General features: G+C 44.9%; 1 pseudogene across 1 annotated transcript; it reads left to right on the top strand.

The window, feature by feature from the left end:
• The first annotated feature begins 319 nt into the window (after positions 1 to 319).
• LOC307221699 (claudin domain-containing protein 2-like) lies at positions 320 to 5,457 on the top strand (annotated as a pseudogene). Its single transcript, XR_013843847.1, has 4 exons — positions 320 to 535; positions 1,474 to 1,614; positions 3,380 to 3,502; positions 4,299 to 5,457. The product of XR_013843847.1 is annotated as a claudin domain-containing protein 2-like (transcript).
• Positions 5,458 to 14,472: the final 9,015 nt, after the last annotated feature.

Here is a 14,472-nt window from a genome sequence, read left to right as displayed (position 1 = left end):
GGAATAACACTCATGCTTATCTGTTCCATTTTTGAATCACTTCCTATCGGGCACCCATAAGTGATTTACAGTATAATAAAGCCTACATAAAACAGTTACAGTTAAAACAATTTCATACATAAAAACATATATATATATATATATATATATATATATATATATATATATATAGTTTAAAACAACAGCGGCATGTACATCAATCCACACCCAGAAATAAACAAACAGAAATAAATGTCTCCTTTTGGAAACCTTGCTGAAAGAGAAGTTTGCTGAAAGGGCAATAGAGAAGGTGTCTCTCTGATGTGTAAGGGGGTTTTCTCCAGAGCCCAGCTCAGCTTCCAGAGACCTCCAGCAATGTGGCAGATCCTTCTCCTGCTCAGCAGTCTGGGCTGCTGCTTGCTTGGCTCCACAATGCTAATTGCTTCCGTGTGTACCACTAACTGGATTATTCAGCCCACCCTATTTGGCTATTACTATGAAGGGCTCTGGAACTTCTGTATAGAAGAGCAATGTATGAGCCTGAATCGAGATTAGGGTGAGTCTTTCTCTGGTGGCCAGTATGCTAAACTCTCGATGGATGTGGGTGGGGTGTTGTTACCAGATCAGGGCTGGCTCAGTGATGAGGCAAGGCAAGGTGCCCATCTTGGGTGAAGAAGCGAAGAGGTGGCACCCACCTCGCCTCCACCTGCCACCCTGCCACCCTGCCACCTCCATCCCTGTACCAGATACTGTTCCTGTGCTTTTGACAGCAGCTTAATCTATATGCATCCAGAATCCATAATGCTTATCTCTAGCCTGTGAAAAAGACATTGCTTGTTAACTCAGATGTGGCGAATCTCTGGCCCTCCAGATGTTGTGGACTCCAGCCAGCATGGCCAACGATCAGGGATGATGAGAGTTGTGGCCCATCAACATCTGGAGAGCCACCGGTTCCCATCCTGTGGGGAAACCCAGCCAGATCTGTGGGGTATAAATAATAAATTATTATTTTGAATTATGGTGCTGGAGGAGACTCTTGAGGGTCCCATGGACTGCAAGAAGATCAAACTTCTCCATTCTGAAGGAAATCAGCCCCGAGTGCTCACTGGAAGGACAGACCCTGAAGCTGAGGCTCCAATACTTTGGCCACATTATGAGAAGACTCCCTGGGAAAGACCCTGATGTTGGGAAAGATTGAGGGCACAAGGAGAAGGGGACGACAGAGGACGAGATGGTTGGACAGTGTTCTCTAAACTACCAAGATGAATCTGACAAAACTGCGGGAGGCAGTGGAAAACAGGACAGCCTGGTGTGCTCTAGTCCACTGAGTCCTGAAGAGTTGGACACGACTAAACAACTAAACAACAAAAAAAGTTATAACAATACCAAATACATATCCATATACAGAGATTTCTCTACACATGGGGTAATGGTAGAAGGCAAGCATATCTGATTTTCCAGTATTACTAATTCACTGTTGCTTCTCTTTTGCAGCATACAAAGTGTTTGTTTTAGGATTCCTGAACGTGGGAACATTTTCTGGATTCTTGTGCAACCTTCTTTCTCCACTCTTGTGGGTGTGCGGAAAGAAGGAGCAGATGCGAAGGGCTACCTTCAACTCAGCTTTCCTGTCAGGTATTGCAGATACAGAACACCCCCCTCTCCAACTACAGTACTCCGATTCTTCTAATATAGCCATGGGTCTTTAAGTATCAAGAATATGATACTTAAGAGCCACTAAGCTCAAACCAGATCCATAAAATTGTTTCTGTTTTGCCCTGCACTGGAGGGCAGGACCCAAACCAATGGCTTCAAGTTACAAGAAAGGAGATTCCAGCTAAACACCAGGAATAACTTTCTGACAGTAAGAGTGAATGAATGAATTTACTTTATTACGGTCATAGACCAGCATAAGCAAAACATCTAAATAAATAGCATAACAGTATGAATCTAAGCGAATAATTATTAAATAAATGGGAGCAAGAACCAAACATAGATTTAAACATATACATAGAATACTTAATGAAGCATAGATAATGAGTGAGTAAAAATTGATAAGAAAAATTGAAAGATCAGTTAACACAGGGTGGGCTCCAGAAGTGTGGGTCTAACAATATGGGCCTTCAATTTAGGACTGAATTGTAGCATAGACCATTCTTCGTCAGATATCTATCATGGCAATCTAGAAACAGTGGCTCATGTTCTCCTGTCCTGTCCCCTTTATAAAGATCTGAGGAATGAGATCATCACCCCACTCTTGCTTACCATCCCAGGCTGCCCATCTGCGGCCACATTGTTCTTTATTTCTTCAGATCAAAATGATCAGACAACAGCAAAGGTTGCTAGATTTATCGAGGGTGCAATGAGATTAAGGGCCACTATCTGAATGATAACCATGGTCATTTGATTGCCATTTTACCCATTGTTGTCTTTTTAATTGTATATATTGCTTGTTTTATGTTGCTATGGCCGTTGGCTAATGTGAATAAAGTTTATCATCTATCATGGCAGCACAAAATCTGGTAACTGAATATGTGACTTCTGGGCTCTCGTCCTGTAGTAATAGGGAGATGTTGTGTTCTTCTGAACGCCCAGGGAATTTATATAAGATGGGTTGGATAAACCTAGTTCGAATGGGGTTGGACTCGATGGCCCTTGTGGTCTCTTCCAGCTCTATGATTCTATGAATGTCTATATAATACTGGCAGTGAAGAAGGGCATGCTCCATTGTTTCCTGCTTCCCAGAACCACATGGACATTTCCTCTCCTCATATGGTATCTTTCTATAGCGGCCTTCCTGAACTGCTGAAGGGAGGGCCTGACAACAGGCCAAAGTTGTTTTGTTATTTTGAGATTAGCTATGTGTGGCATTTAGGAAGTCAAGTATCTTCTAGTTTTGCTAATTAAAATTTGGGGAGGACAGTAACAGGTGTTCGATAGTGGAACAGACTCCCTTGGGAAGTTGTGGATTCTCATTCCCTGGAGGATTTTAAGCAGAGGTTGGATGGCTTTAGTTGAGATTCCTGCGTTGCAGGAGTTTGGACTAAATGGCTCTCGGGGTCCTTTCCAACTTGACAATTCCACGAAGAGCCCACCAGGCTCAGTATAGCTCAGTTACACTCTTAAAAACAAATGGATCAAAAGACCCAAGTGAACAATATCAACAGCCATAAGAATACCTTCTAAGCTAGAACCACAGATCAAAGTGCACATCGACATGCCTGGGTAAGCTTCCCTAAGCAGAAAAGTTTTTAGGAGGCTGCTAAATATTTCTACCCAGCTTTTCAGGTGAGGTTGGCTCAACAGGATGAGGTAGTGGGGGTGTGGTAGGTAACAGTGCATCTGACAGCTGACTCTGGAAAGAGTCACTATTGAGATGCTTCCGTTTGCTCGTTCCTAGTGGTTACTACGTTGATTGGAATGAGTGTGTACACAGGGAAATACACTTGGAGTACACCTCTGGAATACCGTGGGTGGTCCTTCATCTTGGCCTGGTGTAGCTTCTCCCTCTACCTTGTTGCTGGTGAGTGCGACTAGCAGAAATATCCAGTAGACTGAGGTTTGCTTCCATTCTGATAACAAGAGTTCCTCCCCCCCCCCCCATCATTGCATCTGCTATTGTTTCCTGGGATGCTCAATCGCTATATCCCAGGGGGAATCAACATGGCGCTCTCCATAGGTTGCGGACTTCAACTCTCATCATCCCTGTTGGTCTGGCATGATGCCTGGGTCTGATGGGAGTTGTGGTCCAAATCCTCTGGGTGGGACTACAATGGCTACTTCAGCTATAAACAAACTTGGTTCTCTTATTTGCTTGTTATGTGGAGTCATGGGAAAGGCAGCACAGGGAAAGATAGAAACAGATTATGGTGGTAAGCATATCACTTGACATCAACTGGGCTTACTTTGGAGTAAATATGCTGTGGATGAGGCTGCCGATTTCTTTTCTGTTAGAAGAACAGAAGAGTGATCAGCGGCAAAACACCCGCTGTGTATGCAAAATGCCCCAGATTCAATAGCCCTCAATAGCTGCTTATTTTGGGGGAGAGAAGAGAGAGAGTCTGCATTTCCAAAAAAGGAATAAATCATGGCCCAGATTTGCATAAAAATTGCATGTGTGAATATATGGCAAGGGAGGTGGAAAGTATGGTAAAAAGGAGTGTAAGAAATCTAATAAATAATAATAAATGCTTTCATTTTTAAAGTAATTTTAATTGGTTTTCATAAATGTGCAACAAAATGTAGCTAGATAACTAAGCATAACATAATCTCGCCAGTGACCAGTTTTCATGTCTTTATAATATTTGTTCCTCTTTTAGCTTTCCTTCGGGTTTTTCCCTTGTTGTTCGGTCAGGGTTGTGTGGATACCTCCATCTTCCAGAAGTCATCTCCTCCAACTGAAGTATCAGCAATTGCCAACGGTCATGGCAACAAGATTTGTAGTAATGAGGCTGATAAAATATCTTCCACGTAGACCCTTTTGGTTCATATATAAAATAAGTGGCCACCAGATGGAATAAAAGGATCCATTTTCCTGTTTTCCTTTCAGCACTATTACATTACTGGTAATTTTCTAAGCTATAGCCAGCTTCCATACATTTCTGTACCACAGGTCTATTCCCAAATCCTGTAGATTTCAACACGTTTTGGCAATGGATAGCCTTGTTGCAACAAGCAAAATTTCAGGAGTTTTCTTCTTTTAATGGACTTATTGGACCTTCAGAAATTGGCAATGAACACAACTGTGGGGTAAATCAATTTCTTCCCATGAAATATGAGAAAATTCTGAGTATATCCCCCCCCCTCAAAAAAATTGTATTTTGATGTCAGGGACTGGGCAGAGGAGGAATGGTGGAGACCGCCTCCCCTGCCTGACCCTTCCAGAGAAGAAGACAGTTCAGAATTACAACAGGGGTTTGAGGGAGGTCACAGCTCAGAAGAAGATGAGAGGGAAAGTTGGGAAATAATGGGAGAGGGGGAGACAGAGCTGGAGCAGTTGGTTGATATGTTATCACTAGAAAGCATTCCAGACCCACCATCTCCCAGAACCCAGCGAGCCTTAAAAGTAGGAGAGCAAAGAGCTCAAAGACAGATGGCCCTCAGTGCCACCCATAGAAAGGATGACAAATGAGGAAATGGGAAAGAAGGGGAAGGGAGATTTACCCAGGACAACACCATTATTCCAAGAGGCAGCATTTCCAATCCTCTCTCTGTGAATATTGAATAAAAAGCAATTGCTAAGAACTTTTGTTTGTCTTATCTGTTCCTGGCGACCTGCCTTGGGGGTTGGATCCACTGCCGCCTGACGGTTGCGCAGCCCCACCGCAAGTGGTGGTACAATTGCAATCTCTGCACCTCGTTGATACTGTTCCAGAAGTAATATGGGACAACTGTACTTATTCTCTATAGATGCAAGTGGAGAAATAGCCACTACATAGTAAATAGAAATACAATATATCTCAACACAGTGAGGAGGGCAGTGACCAGATGAGCTGTGTAAACTTGCTCAATTTACTGTTGAAAGCACTCACTGTGAGTGGGCAGCTTCAAGCCCTCCTCCTCACTTTCCTTTCATGGTGTTCTTTAAAAAAAAATGAAGCAAATGAATCAAATCCATACAATAACAATAATAAAGGTAAAGGTAAAGGTACCCCTGCCCGTACGGGCCAGTCTTGACAGACTCTGGGGTTGTGCGCCCATCTCACTTAAGAGGCCAGGGGCCAGCGCTGTCCGGAGACACTTCCGGGTCACGTGGCCAGCGTGACATCGCTGCTCTGGCGAGCCAGAGCCGCACACGGAAACGCCGTTTACCTTCCCGCTGGTAAGCGGTCCCTATTTATCTACTTGCACCCGGAGGTGCTTTCGAACTGCTAGGTTGGCAGGCGCTGGGACCGAGCAGCGGGAGCGCACCCCGCCGCAGGGATTCGAACCGCCGACCTTTCGATCGGCAAGTCCTAGGCGCTGAGGCTTTAACCCACAGCGCCACCTGCTAACAATAATAGTGTTCTTTAAATTTAAAACCATCTTGAACTGGTCAGCCTTCAAAACAGAGGATATCTTCAAATAGAGCAACTGTATTCTGTGGCATAGGACATGCAGCAATCCTGCCCCTACCACCAAAATAAACACAGCTAACAGGATTTGGAAATAAATAAAATAAAAGTTGTCCAGTAGCACCTTAGAGACCAACTAAATTTGTTCTGGGTATAGGCTTTCGTGTGCATGCACACTTCTTCAGATACACTGAAACAGAAGTCACCAGACCCTTGTATATAGTGGGAGGGTGGGGTGGGGTATTTCTCAGAAGGGTAGTAGGAGATGGGTGATTGACTCAATGAGTATGGTAAACCTGTTGACGACTGTTAACGACCGCAATTAAGTCCTACAGGAAAAAGCAAGGGATAGTATGCAGATGACCAAAAATAGCTTTAGCATGTATAATGAGACAATAATCCAATATCTCTATTCAGACCAGGTCTCTCCATAGTTTTCAGTTTGGTAATAACTTGTAATTCAGCAACTTTGTGTATGCCATCAAATGCCAGCAGTGCTCTTCAGCTCTCTGTATTGTACAAACAGGCCAAACCCTACGCCAAAGGATAAATGGACATAAATCTGACATCAGGAAATACAAGACAGAGAAACCAGTGGGAGAACACTTCAGTCTCCCAGGACATTCAGTACAAGATCTCAAAGCAGCTGTCTTATTACAAAAGAATTTCAGAAACAGACTTGAAAGAGAAGTTGCTGAATTTACCATACCCATTGAGCCAATCACTCATCTCCTACTACCCTTCACAGTGGATTTGCTCCAAGCTTAGGAAGGGCAGAGGCTAGACCCTAACACAGTGCGACAAGCCCTTCCTTCTGATCCCAGAGAATGATCCGTCAGCGGTAAGAAGAACACACTCTGCACATGCTCAGACATAATATTTATTATAACTTTAGATATTCCAGGGATGAGCACTAGTGGATTCAAGAGGAGGGTTCTGGAGGAGGCCGGCGACAGCAGCCATTGAGAAGCTCAGGACAAGTGCTGGCTCATCCTGTGAGAGCCAGTGTGGTGTAGTGGTTAAGAGCGGTAGATTCGTAATCTGGTGAACCGGGTTCGCTTCCCTGCTCCTCCACATGCAGCTTCTGGGTGACCTTGGGCCAGTCACACTTCTCTGAAGTCTCTCAGCCCCACTCACCTCACAGAGTGTTTGTTGTGGGGGAGGAAGGGAAAGGAGAATGTTAGCCGCTTTAAGACTCCTTCGGGTAGTGATAAAGCAGGATATCAAATCCAAACTCTTCTTCTTCTCGGTGGTGGCTGTGCTAGAGGGAAAAATCGCGACATTCCTGAATCGAATCAGAATCTGGGGTAGCTTCTGTAATTCTGGGAGTGTCCTGGGGAAATTGGGATGGCTGAAGGGTATGCATCATTTGTTTAATGAAAAGATAAGGGCCTAAGGGAATAATGGTACTTGTCAGCCTGGAACACCATTTCATAAATGAGTGAAAGGTCAACAAGATATTGACAGCTGCTAATGCCAGCCTGAGAAAATTTGTCACACCCAGCAGCACTCAGTTCTCGACCATCTAAGTGGAGAGTTATCAACAAGGCTCAACTCTTTGCTGGAGACTTTCAACCCCCAACACATGAGAGGCTGCAGCGACAGGTGTGTTCAGGTGGGGCCAATGGGTTCCCAGCTTCTCTCTCCCTTGTGTGATGTATCAAGCTGACTGGGTGGCGTAACCATTAAATAGGTGATAACAACTGCCAGAAAGCAAGAGCAGTACATTAGGCAATCCAAGGACTGTGAACCCTGCTGCCAAACTGCTTGGAGCCCGTTTTGTTGGCAAGATGCCTTCTGCTATAAATATCTGATAAGGGGTGGAGGAACTTTTCTGGCTGGATTCCAAGCTTCCCATCCCTGGCTGGCTGCTTTGACAGGTGGGAGCCAGATCACCCGCCTATCTAGTGCCCAATATCACGATACCAGGTGGAAACTGCGAAGGGGCTCACTCTTAGCATCGATCAGGAGGTTGAAACTGACAGCAAGCCTTCCCCCCCCCAGCTGTACTATGGGGTTCCCTAGCACAGCAGATCCCAGTGGGGATCGCTGTCAGTGCTGTTCCTTTATAGCCATGTTTTTATATGTCCCAGACCTGACAGATGTGGGGCAGCTGGGGGCAGCTTGTAGAAAACAGCCTCGTGGGTCGAGTTTAGCACTCCTGCCGGGTCTAATTTGTCTCATGGACTGGAGGTTATTCATGTTTAATAATTTATGATGATGATGATGTCTGCCCTGCTACCAACACACAGTGGTTTAAGGAAAGGAGGAGGGAACACGAAGGAAAGTCCCATTTCATATCGTTCCAATGACTTCCTTTTGCACCATATGGGCCGACCGTACGTATGTCTGACTTTGAAAAACTTTGCACTTTGTACGCAGCTAATGATAGCTTGCATCACACACGCCAAGGATATTCCCTGTTATTAATATATTTGCTGCTTCCTGTTCCTTTTCCTCCCTCTTGCCTGCGGTGTTCCTATGCGATAGCACCAAAGAGCTCTGACTAGTTCTGCAGTTCTTCCGCCTAAAGATCCAGCTTAAGAAGACCACCAGCAATGTGGCAAGTCCCTTTTCTCAGATTTGGCTGCCTGGGTCTTCTAACACTCAGCACGGCAATGCTACTTACTGCTATCTTTACTGGGCCCTGGGTTGTTTGGCCTTCCATTTTCGGACCTGCATATGAAGACCTCTTAAAGCAGTGTTTCCTATCAACCTGCATATCCCTGGAGCGAGGCTGGGGTAAGTGGCTGGTTGGTGACAATCACTCCAAACACCTTGGATGAAATGCCCCCATCTAGGGCAGCATTTCTCTGATGAAAATAGAGACCCCCACCCACCTGACTGGGTTGCCCTAGCCACTCTGGGTGGCTTCCAACATACATAAAAACATAATAAAACATTATATATATATATATATATATATATATATATATATATATAATCTCTCCTATACAGGGCTGCCTTCAGATGTCTTCTAAAGGTTGTATAGTTACTTATCTTCTTGGTTTGGTGGCGGGGGGGGGGGGTCACATAACTCCAAACCCTCCAGCATTTATCCGATTAAAATAGGGACGTCCAAAGAAAAGCAGGACATTCCGGGATCAAATTAGAAACTAGGATGGCTTCTGTAAATTGGATTACTATCTTTGGAAAATGGGGACACTTGGAGGGTCTGGGGTGGCCAACTTTTCTTCTCTTCTTGCCAGTCGCTGCTCCTCTGTTTTTTAACAGCAGCTAGATCTAGATCTTATCTTATATCCCTGTTCAGGGAAGTTTTTAATGTGTGACATTTTAATGTATTTTTAATCTTTGTTGGAAGCTGCCCAGAGCCGCTGGGGAAACCCAGCCAGTTGGGGGTTACAAATAATTTATTATTATTATTATTATTATTATTATTATTATTATTATTATTTACAATGGTCGCTCCGGTTGTGCATGGGATCTGTTTCGGAGCTCCAGTTGGATCCCGAGGAATCCGCAACTGGAGGTGCTGCTTCTGCGCATGGTGCGTAGAGCACTTCTGTGCATGTGGAGAAACCCGGAAAAATACTTCTGGGTTTGCCACGTTCACATCCTGAAGGATACACAACCGGAGGTGTGTATGTCCAGAGGTACCACTATATATCTCATCTCCATGTCAAACAGAGCACCCTTTGCTAATAATTCCTGCATATAAAGCTCCTCTCAAATGCTCCCAAGAAATTCCAGAGCATTGGTGCCACATGATGACGTTGATTACTGGTGTTTCTCTTTTGCAGTGTACGATCTCTTTGTCATAGGATTCCTTGGGCTTGGGGCAACCGATGGAGCCATTCTGGTTGTTGCTTTCATGTGGTTCTCCATCTGCAAGAAAAGCAAGACGGTGAACAAGTTAATGGATAAACATGGCGCCGTGCCAGGTATTTCAGTCACTGAATGTCCCCTTCTGCCCAGTTCGGGGTTGACTTTCCTGACCCGTCGCGCTCAGGAAGTTTCTAGGTGGGCCTGAACTGTATTTCCACTGTTGGAGGTGACCTGCTTCTGAACACCAGTTGCTGGCAACCATGGAAGTGCCTATTTGATCTCACATCCTATTTGTGGGTTTTGTCATCTGGGTGGCCATGATGAGAACAGGATGCTGAACTGGATGGGTCATTGGCCTGATCCAGCGGGCTTGTCTTACATACTTAATGTTAGCATTGCAAGTTGTATACTTCTGCCATGTTGGGGGGTGGAGGATGGCTCCAACAAATTTTCCTGATCTGATAATGCTTGCAAAAATCCCAAAACAAAACCCTAATGCATAATCTCCTAATCTGTGATGCCTGGCTATTATTGCTCTTCTTTTTCTTCTTTTTTAAAGCACTAATTACACTCTGAAGATTGGCACAAACAGTAATGTCCAGATTGATAGTGGAGCAACTTGGGTGTATTATGTGAGAATCGTCGTGGGTTGTATTCAACAAACCTTTACTCAAGAGTAGACCCATTGAAATTAACTCCGAGTTGTAAACCACTTTTTTAAAACAACAACTACTACAACAACAAAGCAGTGTATATATTCAAATAAATAAATAAATAAAAGACTAACCTAGGTCCATTAATTTCAGCTTTTAGTTGTATTTCTAATTACATTTAATAAATTTTAATAAATTTCACATATACATTCCAACGCATAATATTTTTTTCTTTTGCTTGGTTGACTTCCCACCCTATTTCCCATGGTGTGTTTTTTTATTACTCCCCCTTGCTGCACCCCGTCTTCCCTCTCTTATAACAATCATACAATAATCTCTAATTCCTTCTGATGCTCATAGTTCAAATCTTGCTTGCGAATTCATCGTACTGTAATATTTCTTTAAATAGGTCCAGTAATTTCGATGGCTCTGCTCTGAGTAAATGTTAGTTGAATACCAAAAAAAAAGGGAAGAAATGATTATAGGCTCCTGTGGGTCCTAAGTACTCATCCACCATATAAGATTATTTGCAGCGCTTCTGCATAGTTGGTTGCTTTGGCCTTGAATTCCTTCAAGCAGTACCCAATGTTGGGATGGGGATGGGGAAGAGCAGGGTAAGAAGACAGCAAGGTGGGGGGCAGCAGCCCCACCATTGTGCACACACCCCAATGTGGCTGCTGCTGGCAACCCAGAACAACTCTCAGAACAACGCCATCCCCCTCCTGCCCAAAGTGTACAGTGCCACTTCTAGGAGGATCCCAATGCTTCAATCTCATGAGTTGCCTTATCTGAGCATCAGCTTGGACTCCATCACGTCCAGTGAAGAGAGGTAACCATTCAGAGGAGATGTCTTTTGTGTCTCGGTGTGAGTCACTGGACTTCCTGCTTTCAACTGGAAGGTTCACCCAGGACCAGGACAAAACCAGGGCAGGTTGGGATTCCTCTTGGGACAGGTCATTTGGACACTTGCCTGCTTTAAAAGCAAACCTATGGAGTGTGCCACCTCTGGCCATGTGTACCTGTGCGGACGTTCCCCAAGTTTCTGGTAACAAGCCTTTCTGGTTTATCCACAAATGACAATTGGAATGTCCAACTTCCCCTATATCTGCATCACTGGTTGACTGGACAATCTGTAGTGAGTCAGGAGGACCCAAAAAAAGCAATGAGGACCAGAGGACGAGGCAGGATTCAGAAGGCGTCAGATTAGGAACGAAGCCCCAAGAGCAAGACCTGACCCACCAGATCTCAGGTAGAACTTGGTCACCCATGCAGAGTCCCTTAGCCTCCTTATACTCTTTCCTTCCCAGGAGGAATTGGTAGCCATCGTGGAAGGCGTCAGCCCAGCAGCTGCTGTACTGAGAAACTGCAGTGATGCAGCTCCCCACACGGGGCAACAGTCAACATTTCCCGACAGGGACAGAGTGGGGCAGGGCAACTGTGTAAACTAAGGGATATTATGAATACTCCTCTATTTACTCCTTCCTAGTGGTCGCTACGTTGATAGGAATGTCTGTATATACTGGGAAATACACTCCACAAGTTCCTGTGAAATACCGTGGGTGGTCCTTCTTCATGGCTTGGTCTTGCTTTCCGCTTTTCTTCATTGCCGGTGAGTTAAACAAAGATTGGGGGGTGGGGTGGGGGACTTGGACTTGCATCTCTTGCAAGGGGCATGGAGCCCATGGCTTCCTTCTGGAAGTGGTGGCATCTCTTGAGAGGGCCTTCTTGTTCGTTGCAAGGAAAAGATAGGCATTCCCTGGACGCTGTTACCTCCTGAGCTTTTGCAAATTTGGGGGTTCCGCCTAGCCAAGTGACACCTCTCTCTTGCATGCAGGGGGTGATTGGGGTGGTTAGACAATTGTGACAAAAATGGAAGCAGAACCAGATCTTGTGAGCTTCTCTTACTCACCCTATGTCTGGAACGGGAATCAGTCCCAGGAATACATTTTGTATCTGCTGCTACTGTAGCTTTCAGTCCCCTGATGATGGCATAGTCAAATATGTATATTATGTAAGTTACTGCATTTTGCCACACACTGGGCACACTGAATAAAATAGTTTCCGGTGGGAGATGAACTGCAGCAGAGAAGGAAGTATGAATGCAGAGAAGCGATGAATACAGGGTGGAAGGAAAATGGCGCCTTCTTACATCCCTAGGGCTATTTTGGTGGCATAAAGATAAATGCTTACTGCCTGAACTTTGGAACTGGAGGAAATTATTTCCTCTCCCCCCCCCCCGACATTCTGACGAACATTTCTCTCTCTCCCACAGCTGTAGGAATCCTGTTTTATCAAGTGTACCAAGAAATAGAAGAAGAACAGCTTGAGGACAATGTTGTATCCCAAGGGATGCCAAATGGCAGCTATTCCTTGGAAACGGAAAGGGCTAAAGGCTGAGCTTTCTCAGCATGGATATGGAATGCATCCAGAATTATTTGCAATTTATTCTCGCCCCCACACCGCCACCACCACCAAAGATTTGGAAGTTTAAAGTTACTTACTCCTTGCATACTTCTTCTTCTTCCCTGAATTAAATATGCATAGGAATTCTCTGTCATTCTGTTCATAGATCCAAATTTTGTAGACTTTGCAGCAGGTTTCAGCTCCTTTGCATCTCTCTTAAACACATGTATTAATGCACATATAACACTACGGAGACTTCGGGAGGCCCTTGTGTGATGCTGGCCTTAGGGTCCAAGCTCCCCAATGTGGCTGCAAAGCATCAGGTGGCAGAATTTGTCATCCGATGTGATTATGTGTATGGGGGCAGGTACCCACATGGCTTGAAAGGAGCAATAAGGAGCTTAAAGTGGGGCCTCTTGCTCATTTGCTGGAACAAGGTGCACTCCCCCCCCAGCCATCAGTGCATGGGCAGTGGTGTGGAATGTTTTTCACTGGGAGCAGTCAAATACAACATTCCTTGTTTTCCTAGAGTGGGCATGCAAGGGAATGTTTGGTACAGCCAGTTGAAACTTCCTGTTCTTCCTGGCCTGGAGCATCCTTCCTTGCATATGACTAATAGGTGGGTGTGACCTTTCCAGACCTGGTGAAAGGACAAGGCATGCTGCCTCTCTCTCTCTCTCTCTCTCTCTCTCTCTCTCTCTCTCTCTCTCTCTCTCTCTTCCATCTTCCTTTTGTCCTGCGAACTTCCTGGATTGAACTGCTGGCTGCCAGCCAAGCAGTCCCCCAGCACATCTCCCTTATGGGGTAAACCTGCTTTTATACATTTGTAACTTTAAGCCTAAAGCCTGCCTTCAGGGATCACACTTTGCTTTGCCTGATTATGAGTAAACTTTATTTTTATTGCTTATGAATAAGACTGTGGTGTCTTTATTCTTTTAGGATGGATTCAAGGGGTCTTACCAGGAAAATATTAGAAGACATTTCAATCCAGACAAGCCAGATTGAATTGTGTATTGTCTTAAGAAACACAAGCCAGTTTGCAACTAGTTTTCTTTTGTGTAATGTGGCAATGCACTCTGCTAAGTAAAGGAACTTGCTGGCGCAAGTTAGGAAGGATATTAATAAACATTATATCCTCTCCTGCCACCCTGAGCCTTCCCACAAGTAGGAGTCTGCCTTGCTCCAGAATCAGAAAAGAGTTTGCATGGAAACTCCTTCTAAAATGGAGGGGGGAAGCTCTGTTTCAGCAAGGGTTTCAATGCCACCACCTTTCTGATCTTGGAGCAACCCTCTGCGAAGGTGTGCTGGAAGAGGGTCATTGTGCCGTCAGGTGATGGAATTTGTCATCCACCCAACTGTTAAATTAAACCCAGGATGGGTAGGTCAGAAACAGTTTTGGTCTGCTGGTGGAGGGGAAAGTTTCTCTATCACTGCATGAAATGAACTACAGGACACGGGTGGCACTGTGGGTTAAACCACAGAGCCTAGGACTTGCTGATCAGAAGATCGGCGGTTCGAATCCCCGCAACGGGGTGAGCTCCCATTGCTCGGTCCTTGCTCCTGCCAACCTAGCAGTTCGAAAGCACGTCAAAGTGCAA

This window comes from Podarcis cretensis (genome assembly GCF_951804945.1).
Source record: "Podarcis cretensis genome assembly, chromosome: 8".
Lineage (NCBI taxonomy): Eukaryota > Metazoa > Chordata > Lepidosauria > Squamata > Lacertidae > Podarcis > Podarcis cretensis.
The sequence above is the reverse complement of the archived record's forward strand: the minus strand, read 5'-3'. Positions and strand labels throughout refer to the sequence as shown.